The following is a 20,745-nucleotide window of genomic DNA, read 5'->3' as shown; positions in this document are numbered from 1 at the left end:
TTGATAGTTCATGAGCATTTAATTTCATACTGGCTTAATTTATCTGACAAAATTGACTCACATTCTCCCTGCTGACTTCACAATTGCCATTAAACTGTCAAAGCTTTCCTGACATAATCTAAAAATGCCAGGACACAATTAAATATATGTTGATGTATCAGTGGGATGCAAGTGCTTGTTTAGAACACATGTTGATATTTCTCAACTCTGCATATACTAGTATATAAAAAGTTATTTTTCTTTAAATCACAAAAAATACACAATAACAAAGAATGAAACTTTCTAGAAGTAATGGCAGCATTCAGCCATTAATTACAATCCACAATGTTTCATTCAAGTATACAACATTTAGGCTGTAATCAGATACATCCATACACTTTTCAGGAGCATCTGATGTCCTAATAATTTTTATTTCTGCAACAAAGGAGCCCCCGGTGATGCAGCAGATTAAACTGCTGAGCTTCTGAACTTGCTGACCAAAAGGTTGGCAGTTCAAATCCAGAGAGTGGGGTGAGCTCCTGCTGTTAGCCCCAGCTTCTGTCAACCTAGCAATTCAAAAACATGCAAATATGAGTAGATCAACAGGTAACACTTAGGTGGGTAGGTAATAGCACTCCATGCAGTCATACCAGCCACATGACCTAGGAGGTGTCTATGGACAACCCTGAGTCTTTGGCTTAGAAATGGAGATAAGCACATACACACCCAGAGTCAGACACGACTAGACTTAATGTCAAGGAAAAACCTTTACCCTAACAAAAGACAAACATTAATAGATAGGAATAGTATATCTGCTGAATCAGGGCACTGCAAATAGACAATTCACCAATTTCCTTTCTAATTTGTAGATGGGCCCCCGGAAAGCTGGTGGTGATCAAAGTTGATACTGCTGCTGTAGATGCACTAGTGATTTGGCCCGTTTTAAGATACCTCCCTGTATTTCTTTGTAAATAAATCAGATAAATAACACACAGGAGCCCCATTTCACAGTCAGAAATATTGTGTGTGACTTTTTCCTGGCATAGAAATACATGATGAGATTTCTTTCTCTAGTTTTTTTTAAAAAATTCTATATTTCTGATTGCTGCTTAAGTCATGGGACGAGAGTCAGTCAGTCTGTCTTTTTTAAAAAAAAAGAATGGTAACACTTTACTATTACATTAAGGAGAAAATTGTTGCTCATTCCTCCGCACAGTTTCTTCCCACTATTTATCACCACACATGACTGTAGGTACAACAGTGGATGCTTTTTGTTCCGAGCAAAACACATCATCATACCATTTGTATAAATGTGTAATGATCTCTCATGAAATAGGGCTGAACATGATTATTTCTGAGGAATCACATCCCAGGGAGCTGTTAGTGTGTCGATGATTGCTTTTTCCTTTGGAAATGTGCATTTCATGCCACTTAATATGATGGATAACAGTGAAGGTCATACACTGTCAGAAGGAGATATGATTTCTGAGGTCCTATTTAAAATTAATAAATGGTTTATGTCTCGAAAGGTGAGCAGTCAATGAGTAGCTATTACACCTCAGAGAGTTAACATATCTTACTTCCCATTCTATGCTATGCTGGCAAGGAGTACACATTTTGAAAATCCATAGCTTTTTGGTCTTCAAATGTGCACACACACACACACATGTTCCTCCTCTGCATTTACATATCACTAAATTTATTTGAATCTCAGCTAATTACAGATGCTACAGATAACATCATCTCATATAAAAGTATGCACTGGCAGTATCTTTAAGGATTTTTGTCAAATGAAGAGGCACTTAAGCAGCAAAAGAGAAGGAGGAGAAGGAGAATGCAAAGTATGTGGTCAATTTACCTCTAATCTCAGCAGCTGGTGCAATTATAAATCATAAGAAGACCTTGTTCATTTTCACAGGAATCTTTGCATTACATTTGCTTCAGGTATAAGAAGCAAAAAGCTGTCCCCACCACTGCTGTGGAATATTTATTATATGACTTCACATTGGGCCTTTTCCCCATCCTAGTATGCTGTCAAACACAGCCAGCATGAAGCATGCTGGAGCCCATCACATGATGTAGGACTACTTCCAGGAGGGCTATGCCCCAGCTCCATTTCAGCAGCATCATGGCAGTGTCTTCAGAGGCTGTGCTGAGAACACAGGTGACTACCCATGTTCTCATTAACTAAGCTAAGGACAGCGCGGGGGCGAATGGGAAATGCCCTGAGAAGGGAAGGGGATGATGCAAGGTGTTGCTCAACTGTTTTCCTCGCTGCCCCACAGATACTCCCACTGTCCCCTGGCTTATGGATCTCCATCTGATGAGCTCCATAGTCTAAAGCCGCTCTGAGTCCCCTTCAGGGTGAGAAGGGCAGCATATAAATGTAAATAAATAAATAAATAAGTATAGTAGATTTTGCATACCGCAGAGCTCAGTGTAAATCTGCAGTGGGAATCAGATGTTATTGGACTGACTCCTAGCATTCCTCAATATCAGTTAAGCTGGTTGTAGTCCAACAACACCTGGAGGGCTATATGATTCCCACCTAATCTGAAAACAATGCCATCCAAAGAAACTTGGTGGACTAGGCTTGTGCAAGAAACACAGACACGTGTATAGTAGCCAAAAATCTAGAGCTTGCAAAATAGTCCCAGAATTTCCAGAGAAGCCTGTGCAAAACTGTTATAGAAAGAAGAACAATAACTATAGTGGCATCTTAAAGATGTTAAATACTTGGATTGACATCTATTGTCCTGTTTTGCTCCGGTAAATAAAAAGAGTTTTACTTCAGCAAAACAACAATAATAATGCAAACAGCAATAAAGGAAACAGAAGGTAAAGTCCAAAAGCAACGCAAGGTCTTACAGCAAATGTGAAACAAAAGTCTTTGGCAACAAGTCCTCACAGCAGACAGAAGAATCTTTGGCAAAAGGCTTACAGTATACAGGAAGAAGGATCCTTGGCAAGAAGTCTGGTGCAAAGCCAATAGATATCAGAACACAAACACACCAAGTAGGTTGGTTGCTGCTAGTGCTGACTTCTGGCTTCACTGCTAATTTATAGCCCTGAGCTCCCAGCACAGATGTTCCTAGGGCAAAGTCTGATTGCTCAGTATTTTTGCTGTGATTCTAGCTGCGCTTCTCCTTTCTTCTTTGCCCTTTGTTGCTCTAGAATGGTACAGTGGTTTGAGCACTGGCCTATGATTCTTGAGACCAGAGTTTGAATCCCTGCTCAGCCATGAGAATCCATTGGGTGACCTTGGGCAAGTTAAAACACCTAGACTCACAAAACGCCGTAATAGTTTTGCCTTAGGGTGGCTCTAAGTTGGAAACAACTTGAAAGACACACAGTAACAACAACAGCCAGAAAGGCCAAAGCTACATTATTGGATAGATAGGCACAACTGCAGCATGCTCCTAAATAACATATTTTATAATCGCACAGGTTTCTTCATAAACAGCAGCAAAAATGACTGACTAACAGAGGTTAGGACACTAGAAGGATGGCTTCTTAGTTTAGCTGTACAAATAGAATGAGTGGAGCAATAACTTCAAGCAGCAGTTGTTGGAGAAACGAAAGCAACATGTTGGAGAAGAGAATGGTGTGATATTAAGTAGCACATCTCACATTCCCTATATTTGTCCTCTGTCTTCAGGTACAATGAAGAAGGCTATTCTATCATTAGTATCAAAGCAAAGTTCAGCAGCTAGTTCAGCCAGTTTTATGTAATGCAATGGAAAGCAAAACACAATGGTACAGTCATGATCATTTTCTTTCTGGAAAAAGGAAAAAACAAGTTTTACACCTTAGGCAAAAGGTATAGTCCTGTAAGTGAACAGCTAATGTACACATTAATCCTAGATGGTTAAGGAAAACACAAAATATAGCCAGCAAAGAATTATCATGACAGAAGCATTTGTCCAATACAACATGGCTGAGACACAGTTTCGGAAACCATAAAAACAGGTCTCATTAGTCTTTTAAACATTTGTTCCTGATTCTATATGAAATTGATACTTAATCACTTTCTGTGTACAGCAGGCTCTTATTGCACAGGGAAAACTTAGAAAATGGCAAGTTTATAAAATCTCTGTCAATCTCTGCTCCATTTGAAAAATGATTCATTATAATGGGCCACTAGTGGCAGAGTGCCTCTAAATAGAAGCCTGTAATTAACTTTGCTTCATGTTTTATTGATAGCATTTCCTGTTTTCTGGGATCTGTGAACATATATCTTTTGAAATGTGGTACTCTGTGGAATTCTGTGCACACTTTCCAGGAAGTGCGTTCAGCTCAACTCAACTCACTGTCATTAAATCTATGGGTAGATGTGAAGATATACATAGCAGCATAAATTCGCAAAAGCCACCAGATCCCCTCTGATCTTGGAAGCTAAGCAGGGTCAGCCATGGTTAATACATGGATGGGAGACCACAAATGAACAGTGGGTGCTGAGCGGTATACTTCATAGAGAAAATCTGGAAAAACAACCTCTGAGTTTTCCTTGCCTAAGAGTCATGGGATTACCATAAGTCTAGAGCCCCCCAGTGGCGCAATGGATTAAACCCTTGTGCCAGCAGGACTGCTGACAGATAGGTCAGTGGTTCGAATCCAGGGAGAGTTGATTGAGCTCCCTCTGACAGATCCGGCTCCCCATATGGGAACATGAGGGAAGCCTCCCACAAGGATGGAAAAACATCAAAAACATCTAGGCGTTCCCCTGGGCAACGTCCTTGCAGATGGCCAATTCTCTCACACCAGAAGCAACTTGCAGTTTCTCAAGTCACTCCTGACATGAAAAAAAAAAAGATCGACAGGCATCTTTAAAAAATGTACACACAGAGAGAGCTGTAGAGGAAAACGCTGGTAGCGTTTCAGACTTTAGAACATTAACTTTTTAAAAGTAATGATTTATACTCAGTTCTTGTGGGTTTTTTCGGGCTATATGGCCATGTTCTAGAGGCATTTCTCCTGACGTTTCGCCTGCATCTATGGCAAGCATCCTCAGAGGTCTGTTGGAATTAGGACAATGGGTTTATATATATTATACAGATATATAAACCCATTGTCCTAATTCCAACAGACCTCTGAGGATGCTTGCCATAGATGCAGGCGAAACGTCAGGAGAAATGCCTCTAGAACATGGCCATATAGCCCGAAAAAACCCACAAGAACTGAGTGATTCCGGCCATGAAAGCCTTCGACAATATAATGATTTATAGTCATACTTCCAAGACCCCCAAAAATGAATAATTGATGCACTTACAGTTTTCAAAAGAACTCTTTCCTGTTTTCCAAAGATATCCAAAACAGTTACATCTACATATATTCAAATGCTAAGGTCCTCTGGCCAGAGGGACAAAACACACACCTAACTTGTCATCATCTCAACACCCACAGTATAGAGCAGAGTTGCAACCAGAGACACAGTACAAGAAATCATGTAACCTAGGTGATATTCATCCTTCAAGATTTAGTGAAACTCTACTGTCCTGACTATATTATTATTATTATTATTATTATTATTATTATTAACAAGGCAGCTAACAATCCCATACTTTGGTCATAGTTTTAAAAAGCGCAATATATTAAAAACAAACAAACAAATAATCCAGTGTGGATTATGGTAAAAAAAAAACAGATTTCAATATAATAAATACATTTAAAATAGCCTAATAAACTGACAATCCCCAAATTAAATGTAACAACAATTTATGTTGTCACATAAAGCAAAATCCACACTTCATAAAAGCATATCAATTTTATAGGCCAACCAAAATCCATAAAGCACATCACACAAGTTTACAAAGCTCAGCTAGCTTTTTCATTGAGCACAAAGTGTTTAAAAATCATAAAGAAGGAGAAGGTGATTGTATTGGAGTCACAAACCTACATTTTGTATCAAATGATATTTCTCTTGTTGTTCTATTAGTTTGAGGGCATCTTGATGCAGGGAGAGGCCGCTTTGCTTCCTGGAGTTAGAAACATCAAAGAAATCTCAGCCCTAAGCCCTATTCATTTTCGAAGGCTAACTCACAAACATTTCGGAGCTTTCCAGAGCCCTGTTACTGCATTTTTTTCAACAATTGTGCTTTCCCCAGGGCCTTGCAGTAGTAGTGAAAGAAAGTAAACAAAATCTGATTATTCTGAGTTGTCCTTTCTCCAATGCCTTGCTTCCCTCATAGCCACTGAACCCCCCCCCCCACACACACACACACACACACACACAATCTATGCTAATAGAGTGGTACCAAAATAGTGCACCAGGAAGAGTTTGCACATTGTTTGGCATTTTGACACAAGTTCTGACATCTAATCCAAGTCTTGGCCCCGAAACCTCTAAGAATGGAGAACTGCTGATCTGACAACCTCAAGCATCTCTTGTGTGCCTGTCCATGAATAAACAGACAGCCAGATGAGCTCCTGCATAACTGGTATAATGTGTCTTACCTGGTCATATCAGGCCCCTTATATAGTGTCAGATAAAATCCAGATTATCTGCTTTGAACTGGATTATATGGGGTGTAGGCTCATATAATCCATAGCAAAGCAGATAATGTGGATTATCTGATTTGATAATGTGGTTTATATGGCAGAGGGGGCCTCAATCAAAGTTCTGGCCTAAAAGCTCGATACTAGCTAAAACTTCTGAATCACCTTAAGGGTTAACACTAAGTATAATTTATTATCATAAGTCTAGAAACAGTTGCTTGCACACTACCAAAACACACACCAGCTCGTTATTTCAAATACTAGTTGCCAAAGTAACTTACTGGAAAAAATGAGTTACTAGCTGAGTATAGCTTATCCAAGATAATTGGGACCAGAGGTATTTTAGATTTTGAATTTTTATTTTGGAATTTTGCATATATATTATGAGATATCTTGGAAATGGGATCCAAATCTAAACACAACATTCATTTATGTTTCATATATACGTTATATACAATATTTTAAATACTTGCATGAAACAAAGTTTGTGTACGCTGAACCATCAGAAAACAAAAGTGCTACTCCGTCAGCCTTTGATGTGAACAATTTTGGATTTTGACACATTTTAGATTTCAGATTTTCAGATAAGAGAAACTTAACCTGTACTTCCTAGCTCTGGTCATCTCTCAAGCCCAAGGCCCATGGGCCGAATTTGTCCTGCCATGTCATTTTGTATGGCCCTCCAGATGCTGGACTACAACTCATATTCCTCATTATTAGACATCATGACAAGAGCTGACAGGGTTGTTATTAAGTAACATCTGGAAGGCTGCAGTTTGTTGTGTTTAGTCAGAATAGTGGGGTTTGAATTCAGACACAAAGCTTGTGGATATGATGTCTGGCTTTTAAATGTCCTTTAACCCTTCCTCATGCTCAGAATCACAACAGTTGCTGGATTGCAATTTCCATTATCCCCACTCCACATGGTGGATAATCAAAAGTGATGGGAGTTGTCATTCAATAACATCTGGGGACCAAAAGTGAGTAAAAATTAAAGAGTACTGATCACTACATTAAAAAATTATAGTTGGTCTTCTGTATCCACAGATTCCTTGTCCACGGATTTGATGACCCTTTGAAGGTAACCATGAGGCTGATGTGGTCCTCCATGAAAATGAATTTGACACCACTGTGTTAAGGTGATCATTTCAGGACCAGGGAGAAAAAGGAGGTTTGAACGGCTTCTCATTCAAACCCAACACATTTCTTTTAAAGTCAAATTTGGAGAGAAGATGGATTTGGCAATAAGTCATTGTGGTTCATCTTTCAATTAGAAGATAATCAGGAGGGTTCTGATCAGTCACAGAAGAGTGTATTTTAAGGTCTTGATTCCCTTCACCCACTCATAAAAGGTAAATAAGCATTCACAATCTAAAGCCAGCAAGTTGAGTGGACTTTAATTGCATTCTGCTGACAGAGATAATGACACTTCTGTGATAATTAATTATATTTGTAGCCTATATATAGTTGTTGAGGTCTTCCAAGAATAGATGGGAATTTAGGGTTATATGATGTGGGCACAGGCAGTTAGTTCTCCTACCAATCATCCTTTAATCTTTCTAGTGCCATTTGTTTATGCAGGACACAAATACACTGAGAGTTACACCAAGCTCACCTGAATTATTTTTTTTTTAATCGGCAGTATACATGTTGTTCAGGCTTCTGATCTCCATAGGCACACATCTTGCATCTCTTCCATGGACTCACCATTCCCAGCCACTCCTTCTCTCCTCAGCCGACTCAGAGTCAGGATGGAGACTGACAGGGCAGGAGGAAATACCAACAGTGTTAAACAGAATCCAGCTGCTTCACTCAACATGTCCACTTGTTTAAATAAGTTTAAAAGTTCACCCTCAAGCAAAGTCACTGTGGTTTTAATTCTTCCTTTCTCTCTCCCCAGATATTCATTTATACTGTTTGCGTCAATGCGCTTGGCAATTTATATTCTATATCCCTAGTACTCTTTGCATGAAATATCTCTGCTGGAATTCCTGTTTACTCCTCATTTCAGTTGTTACCATTGCTTTTGGAAACAGCAGGCTTCAGTTAATTAAAATAAATTTGAATACAGATACATTTAGTAAATGAGAAACGTTTGCAAATTGAGGCAATTTTTTTGAGCAGCAAGATTCTGAAGTCTTATTAATAAAGTTGAACAAATAATCACCCCCCTCTCACACTCATCCCAAATCTTATGCACAGGTAATTACAAAGAAGAAGAAGGGGAAATGCAAAAAGAAAAAGGGAGAAAAGACATCTGTTATTACTACTGCATAATGCCAGGTCATAATGTGCAGGGTCGGGGTTAACGCAAGAAAATTGGACATGGTGAATTAACACAAAATAAATGATTGTGTGGCAATGTAATTACATTCCAAACCACTATGCTAATTCTAATTTATATCAATTCAATAATTAAAGAAAACAAGCCCTTGCTTTGGTTTCCTATTCATATTGCTATGAGGAGGCGATGGTTCCACGCCTGTTCGAATGCTGGGCTGTAAATTGTGCGATGACATAATGCTTAATATGTCAAAGACATTTCTCAGTATGAGTGCCAGATTTGAAAGAAGCACGCTGTTAATCAAATTGGGTCAAATATAAATAAGACAGAGCTAACAAGGGCATAACAAATTCAATTCGACTCTGGCCAGAGAATTAAATTAAATACATATTAGCTAGTGAATAATGCTGACCTTACTGCATTTATATTAATACACAGTCTTTGTTGTTGTGATCAACAACTAGGGATCAAATTTTTGGGCATTTGCAGATTTCTTGGAGGCTGTGGCAATGACTTGCTGGCCCTGAAGCACATTCTTTGACTATGGATAGATGGGCTTGTGTCTATTTTGAAATGAAGCCAACAAACAGACTAGTTATGCCTATCAGAATTCTCCTCTTCAACCAATACCAGCTCTGAGCTAGGAGATGCTTCTTTGCCATACAACTGTGCAATCAGGACTGGGAATTCTGGGAACTGTAGTATACAAAATTCTTCCAATTTTGCCCAAAAACAGAAGAACGGGAAGATCGATCATCTCACTTATAGGTGGGAACCAGGTTTGGGGAGGGAGCGATCTGGATCTCTCAATAGTCTCACTGTGGATAAGATTGTTTTAAAAATAGAAAATTATCCCTCAAGAGGCCCAAACTTATACTGAGATTTTGGAAAAGAGAACTGAGCAGATTCACAACATTCAACAATGATGTTGAATATGTAGTGGAGGCATCAAAGTGACTGCTGTGGATCAGGATCAATGCACAATGAAACCAAAAGCATGAAAGGGTCCAGTGCACATTGGGACCAATGCACAACGGGACCTCATGCACAACAAGATCTGATGTGCATCACAATATCAGCAAAGATGTCCTGATGCATATTGGTAGAAATCAATACACATCAGGACATTCTTATTTATGTTCCATTACACATCTTCACAGTTCACTCACAGCTTTCCACAGCACTTCTGCTATATATATATAATAAACTATTATTTCAGCCCATGGCCTAATTCCTTCCAAAGAGAACTGGTATTTGTGAAATGACTGGTATTGTTCTGACACCATCATAAACAAATGGAACTTTCATTCTGCTTTTTGTCTAGGAAGCAACTTTTGGTTGAAGACTGCTGAGGGCCAGCCCTATCATTAGGAAAGGTTGGTGTGCTTTTCCTGCCAGAGAGGCAGAATGACAATTATGTGTTCCATAATGATTTGGCTGACTTTAGGTACCATGCAGTTTGACGTTACTGCTCCACATTGGACAGAAAATGGTCCTGGTCCATCCCTGATACACAACAAATCATCATCATCATCATCATCATCATCATCATTATCACTTTATTTTTGTACCTCGCCTCCATTTCCCTGAAGGTTCTTGGGGCAGCTTACATGGCATTACAGGGAGTCACTACACATTATGTGGCAACCACATTCTGGAAGTGTTTCCAATAGTAAATGTTTTCATCTGCAGATGAAAAGAACACACCTGTGTCCAACTACTTTCCTCCTTGTTTACAGTGGCATACGAATGGAGTCCTAATATAATCCAGTTGTCATAAAATTGTGAAATTTGACCCTGTTTTTTTCAAAAACTAAATTTCCCTGTGGTATTATTACCATTTTGAAAGAAAAGACTTAGGAAGGATTTGAAAAAGAAAAATATTGCATTTTAATGTATTAGCTACATTAATTCTGGAGTAGGCATACTTGATAACACTTCACACATGGTGAAATGTTTGACCTGCTGAATTCGAAACAATGATTAATAGACAAACTTTAAAGTGTTCATCATATAAATAATAAAGTTGTGTTTATGGTGATTACCACATTTTCAGAGATCTGTGATTTCTATTAGCTAAAAAATAAATGAATAGAGCATAGTTCCCCCCTCTAATTGCATACAGTGAAAGACATGCCAATGTCTTACCCGTGTGTTAAATATAACTACTGCTGTTTTTCCTACCATTGAGGACCAGTTAAATTTGACATCTATCTTCCATTTTCTCATCCAACTATTGAACTATATAGGTCACTCCTTTCATTCTCATGAAACCCACAGTCTAGTGGGGTCACTTTTCAAATGAGACCTTTCTTCTTGTGATGAGTCTTTTGGTTTATTTCTCTGTTGGCAAATTCTAAGGAAGGACATTGTCCCCCACCAGATGCCCAGTAAGTGACAGCAACTCTACAGGGAGCCAGAACAGGTGAGGCAGCAGTTCGAAGAGTTGACATCAATTTCTTTGATGTTACAGTCCTTGGCCTCGCATAACTATGGATAAAAGTGTTGACACTCAGAAAGTGTGGCAGGATGGTAAGACAAAGAGCAACACCTTGCTGTGCCCCAAGAGATCTGTTCTCTCTATATGGATTCATTTCAACAATGCTCATAAGTCCATGGTTAAACTTTGTAAAACTTTCAGTGAGTAAGGGAGGGGGAATAAAATTAAGCCAGTCATTTAAAATCTCAGATTTTTTTTAATCATAGAAGTTACTCCTTGGCAGCTGTGGTGAAACTGAGGAATTCAAATGAGCAGCTTAAAACTTATCAAGGAAAATAAATAGCATTGAGAGAAATGTAAGTTTTAAAATGGTGAGATAGATATCTATGAAGTAAGTTTAATCCTTCCTGCTTCACTGAAGTGCCCCAAACCTTATTTTGTCCCATTAATAGGAGCCTAGTTTCCAATTGTGTACATTGAGAAATATATAACTTTTAAAATGCACAGCTGGATAGTATACCTACCAAAATGCTACAAGGTGCTACACAATCGTACTGCATTCTGATATTCCAGACAAACACAGCTATGTAGTTGAATGAGTCAACAACACAGGCATCAGACAAATTGTCAGGTAACTGATGGTAAGCTTATTGCATCATTTGCTAAAGTAATACTGTGAGTGATTGATGTGGAATTTCACAAGACGATGTCCACAGTATGTCTTGCCAGTCACGTGAGAATGAGACAGATACTTCAGTCCCTTAGCTCAGTAAGTCCCTGAATATCTCAACACAAGATACTTTAGGACACTTCCCAAACTGGGCGTGATGGGCAAGAAGGTCCTTCACTCCCAATTGGATTCTGGGGGAAAAAATGGCAATACAGATTTATAATCTTTGCTTTAGCACCCATGCTGAGGGCTGAAGGGAGGACATAAAACATTTATCATGATCGATCAAAACATCACAAAATTCTTAACATCCATTGATATTCTTTAGTACTAAATCTAATCATCTGTTTGGAGAAGCTGGACATGGTATAACAACCAGTACAGAATTTCCAGGTATTTCATGGACAGATGGCAAAAAAACAATACCCTAGGAGAAGTCCAGAGGGCAATTTGATATCAAAATTCAATAATGACATATTTATTATTTATTTATTTATTTGACTTGTATACTGTTACTCCCAATTTGGCTCTGAGCGGTTTACAGCAGTAGATTAAACCAATACACTTAACTTTAAAATACAATAAAAACAAGAACAGACATAGTCCCGAGTTATTCACCCATAATGAATATATGGAAGGAGAATTGTGAAGAAGCCTGCTTCTATGTGAAATGGAATTTGTGATGGAATCTTGAGTTCTGCTGATTAGAATATTTTCCTAAACCTGAAAAGAGGCCTTGCAAGTAGCCAGCCATATAGCAACTGGAAGACGTTCAGTGATTGTATGTTGCTGCTTCACACAGTTCATATATGTACTATGAGTTTCATATGTCTACCTATATGTATTCTTAACTCAACATTACAGTACTATAAAGGCTGCAGTTGTTTTATATGTGACATAGGCTGAATACAAACATACAAAATTATTATTCCCTACTTCAAGAATGCTTCTGTTTGAATTTGCAATGTTTTGATATGAAAGCACTTCTTTTAGATATCTGAGGACTTGAATGTGATTTTTTAAAATTTTTAAAAAATCTCTTTTTAGTCTGTGGAATCAGGTGGTAGTATGGCTGATTGTCAGATAGATTGATAGGTGGTTACTTGTGACCAACAAGCCTCATGACACATTTTTAAAAGCTGTGTATATATGCAGATATCTACATATTTGAATAACCAAAGGTTCACAGAGCTACTTTAATGGAGGTGTCTTTTCCGAAACTAACATTCAGTATATGTATGGGTAGGAGATGGGAGGATTTCACAGTCGGAAGAGTCTCAAAGGGACTCCAACAAGCATGGTGCCAACATTATGTTGTTGTTCAGTGTATGTATGTATGTATGTATGTATGTATGTCTGTAGAAACCTGCCTATTCAAATATTCAGGGCAAGATATTGCATACAAGAGCTGGGATATAGTTTTCATGTGGGTTCAGCAATAGTCTTTGTACATACTCCCCTTTTCAGTTTGACATTGACAAAAGCAGAGTTTGGGATTAACTAGTTGTATAAGTTAGTTATACCTCCTAGTTTTCTCAAAAAACTGTGTTGCATTGCTGTTGTAATGTGCTGATGGGCAGCTTTTCTTTATCATAATAGTGATGTGGCTTTGCTAAATAGTGGGCGAGATGGCTGTCAAGTACTGGTGGTCAGTGTCATTTCTCATGTTGTGAAGTAAGAAATGCTGAAACTGTGTGTGAGGTTTTTTTTAAAGTATGTTTACTCAGTTTAGTTTATTCAGTTACTTTTGAAAAAATGAGAAGCCAAGATTTACTTTAGGAAGTGTTAGGAAACAGTAATTAGCCCTTTGGGGAATTAGTCCTATAACTGTAAATGGTCATTTTTAGAAGTAACTTTCCACCTCCAGATAAATGTGTGCATACACAAACCCACCCTGACTCTAGGTATGGGAAGAATGGCAGCACAAATAACACTAGATTGCATTTTAATATAACAGACAGATGCTCCTCTGAGGTTAAAGGGTGGAACTTCACAAGGAGGGAAAGAGAATGGCACATAATCTGTATTTTGATATATTGTGGAGAAGACCATTTTCTTCTGCCAGAGAATCCCAGGAAATGTCTTATCTCTAATTCCCTTTGCTGCGTTCCCTTCTAGATTGCAGCATCCTGTCTTATAGAACTTGATAAATTGACAGGCAGGGAGATCTGTGCAGCTAAAAGTCTAATCCCATGCTTTGCTGAATGGCCCTAGGATCAAGGGTCCCAATTGTAGCCTAATAGAGCTTTTCTTTATGTTCCAGTAACAGCAATAGACTCTGTGCTGTTGCAGGATCATCCATCTGCACTATTGTTCCTACAGTGCAAGGGGGGATGAAAATAAACCCTTTGCTGAGCAGGTTCACTCCATCTGTAGTTTTTTCCAAGTAAAGAGAAGAAAGAAGAAGGTGAAGAGGAAACAGAGCCAACAAAAACTCCTTTCTTCTTTTCCTAATGATTGTTCCCTATGTTTGCAGACAAACTTGGTATACAAGCCCTAAACATGAATGAAGGAATGAAAAATTTCCTTTTTCCAGTGGGTGGGAGGAACCCATAATTTATAGGTTTAATGAAAAAAATAGATTTGAAAATGGAGTGCATGTAGAAAGGCAGAGTGGCGTTACATTACTTAGGCAATCCCTCATAGCTCAAGGATGATAGTCCTCCAAGTGAAGTATCTTGGCGGTGGGCCAGTAGGTGGCTGTGGAGCCCTATTCTTGATCCACATGTTCTCCTGCAGTGAGGACATTGCTTTCCAGGTGGAAGGCAGTCCCAACCAGGGTTGGCTTCCTCTTGGCATGATGCTTCCTTTCGCCCTCTATTCGTGCCTCATCAAATTCTGCAGCATTGCTGGTCACAGCTGACCTCCAGTTAGAACGCTTAAGGGCCAGTGCTTCCCAGTCCTCGGTTTTATGCCACAGTTTTTAATGTTTGCTTTAAGCCCATCTTTAAATCTCTTTTCCTGTCCACCAATATTCCATTTCCCATTCTTGAATTGGCAGTATAGTAACTGCTTTGGGAGATGGTGATTGGGCATTCAGACAATGTGGCCAGTCCAGCGGAGTTGATGGCGTAGAAGCATCGCTTCAATGCTGGTGGTCTTTGCTCTGACATTTATCTGTCTGTTTTCCCAAGAGATTTACAGGGTTTTTTCAGAGGCAACGCTGTAGACAGTCCACATTTTGCAGGTGTATAACAAGGTTGAGAGGACAATAACTTTATAAACAAGCACCTTGATATCCCTACGTATGTTCCAGTCCTCAAACACTTTCTGCTTCATTCAGAAAAATGAAGTAGCATTATTGTACCTAGGATGGAGCATTTAGCACAGGACCTTGACACTTCTGGCCAGTTAAGGATTGTAGTTTAAAAAGTAGGAATAGAAATCTTGTTTACCCCCAAGGAGAGACTTGAAACTGATAAAGCTAAAATCTTAGAGCTATTTTTTGGGGGGGGGGAGGGGAGGAGAGAAAAGAAACAATGCTTTGGTACTCCACTTAATAACCATATAAAGACTCTGAAAAGTAGATGCCAATTCTCCGGCCAACAAATTCGCATTTACTTAACTTTTTTGTTGTTTTTGTTGTCGCAGTGGTTAGTAAAAAGCATTTTCTCTTGCACGCAGAACATCAATTTTCCACAAAACTTTTCATCATATATTTGACCTATGACTGCATTATGGGGTATCAAGAAGCAAAGTGCGAATCAGGGAAAAGAAAAGCTATTCATCACAAAGATATTTATGGGTTACAATAAGTCAAGGATTGCATACCTGCTGACAATTATGAATTATTGATTCAAATCTCTAGGATTGAAAATAGAGGTAACAAAAGCTTTCACTACAAGTACAGAATGTTGGCAAATTAATAGCGAAAAAAGTGTTTATATATAAAAGTGTAAATGGTAAAAATGATGAGAAATAACTACATAATTAGTATTCTGTGGACATGCTAAAGCAGGGATTAACTCCACTGCTGATATGAAAATAATTTGCACTTTGGCGATTCACAGTCATGGAGATATATGTCAGCTTGACTTTGTGAACTCAGCCCACCAACACAGAAAAATCCTGGGTTGACCTACACATTGTTGTTTATCTGCCTATTTATAAAACTCAGTATTCCTTTTTATGTCTTTCAATAATGCCCTTAATCCTAAAAACTATTTACAAAATTCAAAATATTATATAGATAAGTTAGTTTTTTATTTAAAAACAATTAATTGATTATTTTAATCCATGACAATTAAAACCATTCGATGTCCAAATGGAACAGAAAAACTTTAGCTGCCTGTTTCAAATAAACAGTATGGTGCCATGACGGACTCAAAGAACATTTCTGCTCACTAGCATTTCATAAAGGTAGAACATACAGAAAAGACTCAGAAGTAGGTCCTATGCTAAAGTCCATATCTAAAGAGATATCTTTAAACAATCCTGCATCCCAACAGCTTCAGCCACACCTCCTTTGAAATGAATTTCCACATCCCAGGATCAGTGAATGAGAAGGGTCTTTTCTGTGCCCTTCCCAAATGTCTCTTTGATGGTGGTGGGACTAAGAGAAAATTCTTTTCAAAGATCGTAAAACACAGAATGACTTATATGTAACATGAGATCTTTAGTTATAGTTTGATGTCTGTATCCACAGCACTGGTAGCCATGATTTCATTTATTCATGAAAAAAATGTCCTCTCTAGGCACTTCCAGAAGAAAATTATGGTATTCTTTGTCTAGGGGTCCTTCATTTCAATAAAGCTCTATTATCCATGGTTTCACATATCCACATGAAGTCTGAGAATGTATCCCCCAGAGATATAGTGTTGTACTGTAATCTGGACACAAACTGTGCATAGATTTAAAGGTCAATACCAGCACTTTGAATGGTGTCCAGAAACAGACCAGGAACCAATGAAACAATTTTTAACAGGGGAATTATATGATCTCTGTGTTCAGGTTTGGTCAGTTCCCACTGAGGCCTCTGAACAGTTTTGAAGGTAACCCCATGTAGAGTGCATTACAGTAATATAATCAAGGCATGTGTCACTGTAGCCAGATTTATCTTCATAAGAAACAGGTAAGAGATGGTACACTAGTTAGTTCACAAAGAGTGTTATCACAAGGAGACCATTAAAGCCATAAAATTTTAGACCACAAGTAATCAGTGGTTCTAATAAGCAGGTCCAATGTTTCTCAAATTTGTGGCTGGACTACAGCATTATGAGCTCACAGCTTTGCTGATAATGTAAAACATATTATCCAGATTGTATGTTAGAGAGCAAAAATGACGTGCTTTGTTCTGTTATGCACATATCACCAGATCAGCAATGACCAGGGAGAAGAACAAGCAATAAAATTGAACTAGTATCTCAACAAGAGCTTCTTGTTCTCATTATTTACAGATGCCCCAAATGTTCAGATCTGCTACAGGATTTTCTGCTACCATATGAAGTTAGCTGCAGCTTCACATCTTTCCTATCACACTCTAGCAGAATCACAAGAAATATAGTGATAAGATCATAAGCTATGGCATATTAAATGCAAGTGAGGTAAATCTAAAGAGTAGCAAAGACATGCTTAGAGAGTTATACACAGGAAGGACTCCATGGAAATATAGGTTGAAGAACTGATTAGAAGAAAAAAACTTTTCATCTGCAGTGATAAAAAAATGCACATATCACATGCACTCATATTGATGTGGACTCTATTTCAATTTTCACCTAAACATGTACTTGAACAGACTGCAATGACCTCATTTTGGGCTTCATAAGAATACAAGAAGAGTTATGATATATCAGAATAAAAATAAAATCCTATACTGCCTGGAATTCTACTTCTTCTAGAGTCAGCAAGTTATCTATGGGAAATACATAGGCTCGATATAAGTGCATTCACTGTCATAAACATATATGGAGGCAGGTGAGAACAGATAGTGAAAAGACTAGCTACTTCAGACTAATCAGAGCAAGTCAGATGGTGTTCCTTGCATTCCATATATTTGAGCACTTACTGTGGGTGGATGCAAGTATTTGTTTGCATGACCCTTTCTGTTAGTGCCTATGAGCCCTGAGCCAGATAAAAAAAATGAATCATAGAGCATTACTATCAAAACAAAAGCCCACTTGAAGAAATAGCCTATGAAAGAATTCCAATTAAGGTGTGATATATAAGAAAGAAGAATGCCCATAGCGTTAAGCAGTCAAACTTTTAAGAAAGCAACATCACCACAATTGCATGAACTAGAATGGTCTTTACTAAGTTTTCCACAAATTTAGTCTATGCTTACCATGCAATCTGAGGTGCATTTGTTGAAACCCATTAACTCTTCAAAGAGAGGAGGACCAGGTTCTTCTTATTCATACAACAAACTCATGCTTGTAGCATACTTTGTAGTCTTATACATGGGTAACTAGAACCTTACTTCAGTGATTTTAATGGTTTTAGATTAAAACTCTGGAAGATCCCATGGTAGTGATGAAAATCCTTGATTATTTTGTCCTTGCAATTAAAGATGAACCATTATTAATTTTCAACCCAATTTTGTGCAATGCACTCTCCATCTTGAAGTCTCCTGAATGGTTCAAATGATCTCTTTGTGCAGAAAAACATATGTGGGGAGCACAAGGATACATTTACTGCACACACACACAAGTTTCCTGCACATAAAACACATTTTACATATAGAAAAATCCAACTTTTTGTCCCAAACACACATTTTGGAACCCCATATAGAAAATATGGGTTTGGGGCAAAAAAAAAAAAGTTGCATCTTTCTCTGTGCAGAAAAATCCTCTACAACAAATTGGAACTAAACAAAAGTCTAGCTGCTCTGTTTTTCTTCCCAACGTGTTCCCCAAATGACAGCAACCCATTTTTTTTAATGAGGAAAAGAAATAAAGAAAATATTATTCCCATCATTGTTTTGAGGGCACTACTTCATTCAGGTAGCAGTGCATATGAATACCCCTTAAATTCAGTGGAGCCTAGAAGTTCCACCTCAAAATTCTGCCTTGAGTGAGCTGCTGAAAGCAAGTTGGAATATACCTTTCCCAACTTGGCTTATTCCAGGTGTGCTGAATTAAACCTTTCATCATTTTCAGCCAGCATAGAAAGAACATTGGTAGAGACAACAAGGGCCATCCTGTCCAACCCCCTGCAATGCAGGAACACACAATCAAAGCACTCCCAACAGATAGCCATTCAGCCTCTGCTTAAAAGAGCAGGAGACTCCATCACAATCCAAAGCAATATTTCAATTACTGAACAGCTCTTATAGTCAGGAAGTTTTTCCTAATGTTTAGGTGGTATCTCTTTACCTGCTATTTGAATCCATTGCTTCCTTTCCTAGTCTCTAAAGCAGTAGAAGACAAGCTTGCCTCCTCCTCAACATGACATACTTTCAAATATTTAAACATGGCTATCATATTCCCTCTCAGCCTTCACTTCTTGAGGCTAAACATACCAAGCTCCCTAAGCCATTTCGTATGTGGCTTAGCTTCCAAACGTTTGATCATTCTTGAATTGTGCAGACCCAGGACTGGACGCAATACTCCAGATAAGGTTTGATCAAAGTAGAATAGAGTGGTACTATTACTTCCCTTGATCTAGACACTGTAGTTCTATTGAAGCAGCCTAGAATTGCATTGGCTTTTAAAGCTATCACATCAAACTGTTGACTCATGTTCAGTTTAAGGTCTACCAAGGCCTCTCCCACACAGCTGTATAAAATCCATATTGAACTGGATTATATGGCAGTCTGGACTCATATAATCCAGTTCAAAGCAGATACAGCGGATTATCTATCTTGATATTCTGGGTTATATAGCTGTGTGGAAGGGATCTAAGACTCCCAGATCACCTTCACATACACTGTTTCCAGGCCAGTTGTATAATGGAAATATTCTTAGATGTGAAGTCACAACTCCCATGACACCAGTTTAACAATCCAATAGAACTAATCCTGTTTTCTCCAGTCCTTCCTAGAATAGATAATACGCATGTGCATTTTTAAAAAAATGGTTCTAAACTGTGTTCAAATGTAAGGGGCTGGCGCTTCATTTCTAAAGTCCTATACGAATTTTGGTGGTAAAAAAAATCAAAACTTTACAAATCTTCCGAATCTATGTAAGTACTTTGTTAATGGAGGTCATGCATGTGCATGGGGAAACTTGAGCGGCTTTTCTCTCCCTCATTTTTTGAGCTATCCCGATGAAACTTGTCACAGTGGTAGAACACATTTACCACATTTACCACTGTTAGCTCACCAAATTTCAGCATGTTCGACTTAAATATCTATGGATTTTTGGCATTTTTTTAAAAAAAAATAAAACAATATTTTTTAACAATCTCCACCTCTGCCTGCCCCCTCCCTCCTCCGTTAGCCCTGATTGGCTGGAGAGGCATGCCAACAGGTTTGGCTTCACCTCTCAGCAGGGTTGGTTGCCCTGTGAATTTTAGCTCCGTCACAGCTACATCTGAACACATCCAAAATTTAAGAATCACAAGCTCCTTTTAATGCAAATTCTTAATATTGGGAGTAGCAAGCAGACATGTTGAAACTTGCTTCAAAAGTGCTAAACATCTGAACTAGATCCAAATCAAAAGTATTTCCGCATCAAACACAGAAGTCTAATAGGTAGCAATACAGTTGTTCTTTTCTTCATCACAATAATTTAACCCCCCCCCCCAACTCTTTTCTTCGCCTCTCACCCTGGATGTGTTGTGTGTGTTGTTGGATACTCTGGATATATTTTTTTAAAGAAAACAAGATGCAGAGTCATGTTGGACTGGTTTTTCTAATAAATAAACCTAATTGTAAAATAGGAAGGCATTGCAATTTGTATGTGAACCCATCTGATAGTTGATGATTCTAATATTATCAGT

This window comes from Anolis sagrei, chromosome 1 (assembly GCF_037176765.1).
Source record: "Anolis sagrei isolate rAnoSag1 chromosome 1, rAnoSag1.mat, whole genome shotgun sequence".
NCBI classification, from domain to species: Eukaryota; Metazoa; Chordata; class Lepidosauria; order Squamata; family Dactyloidae; genus Anolis; species Anolis sagrei.
This window is presented reverse-complemented; position numbering follows the sequence as displayed.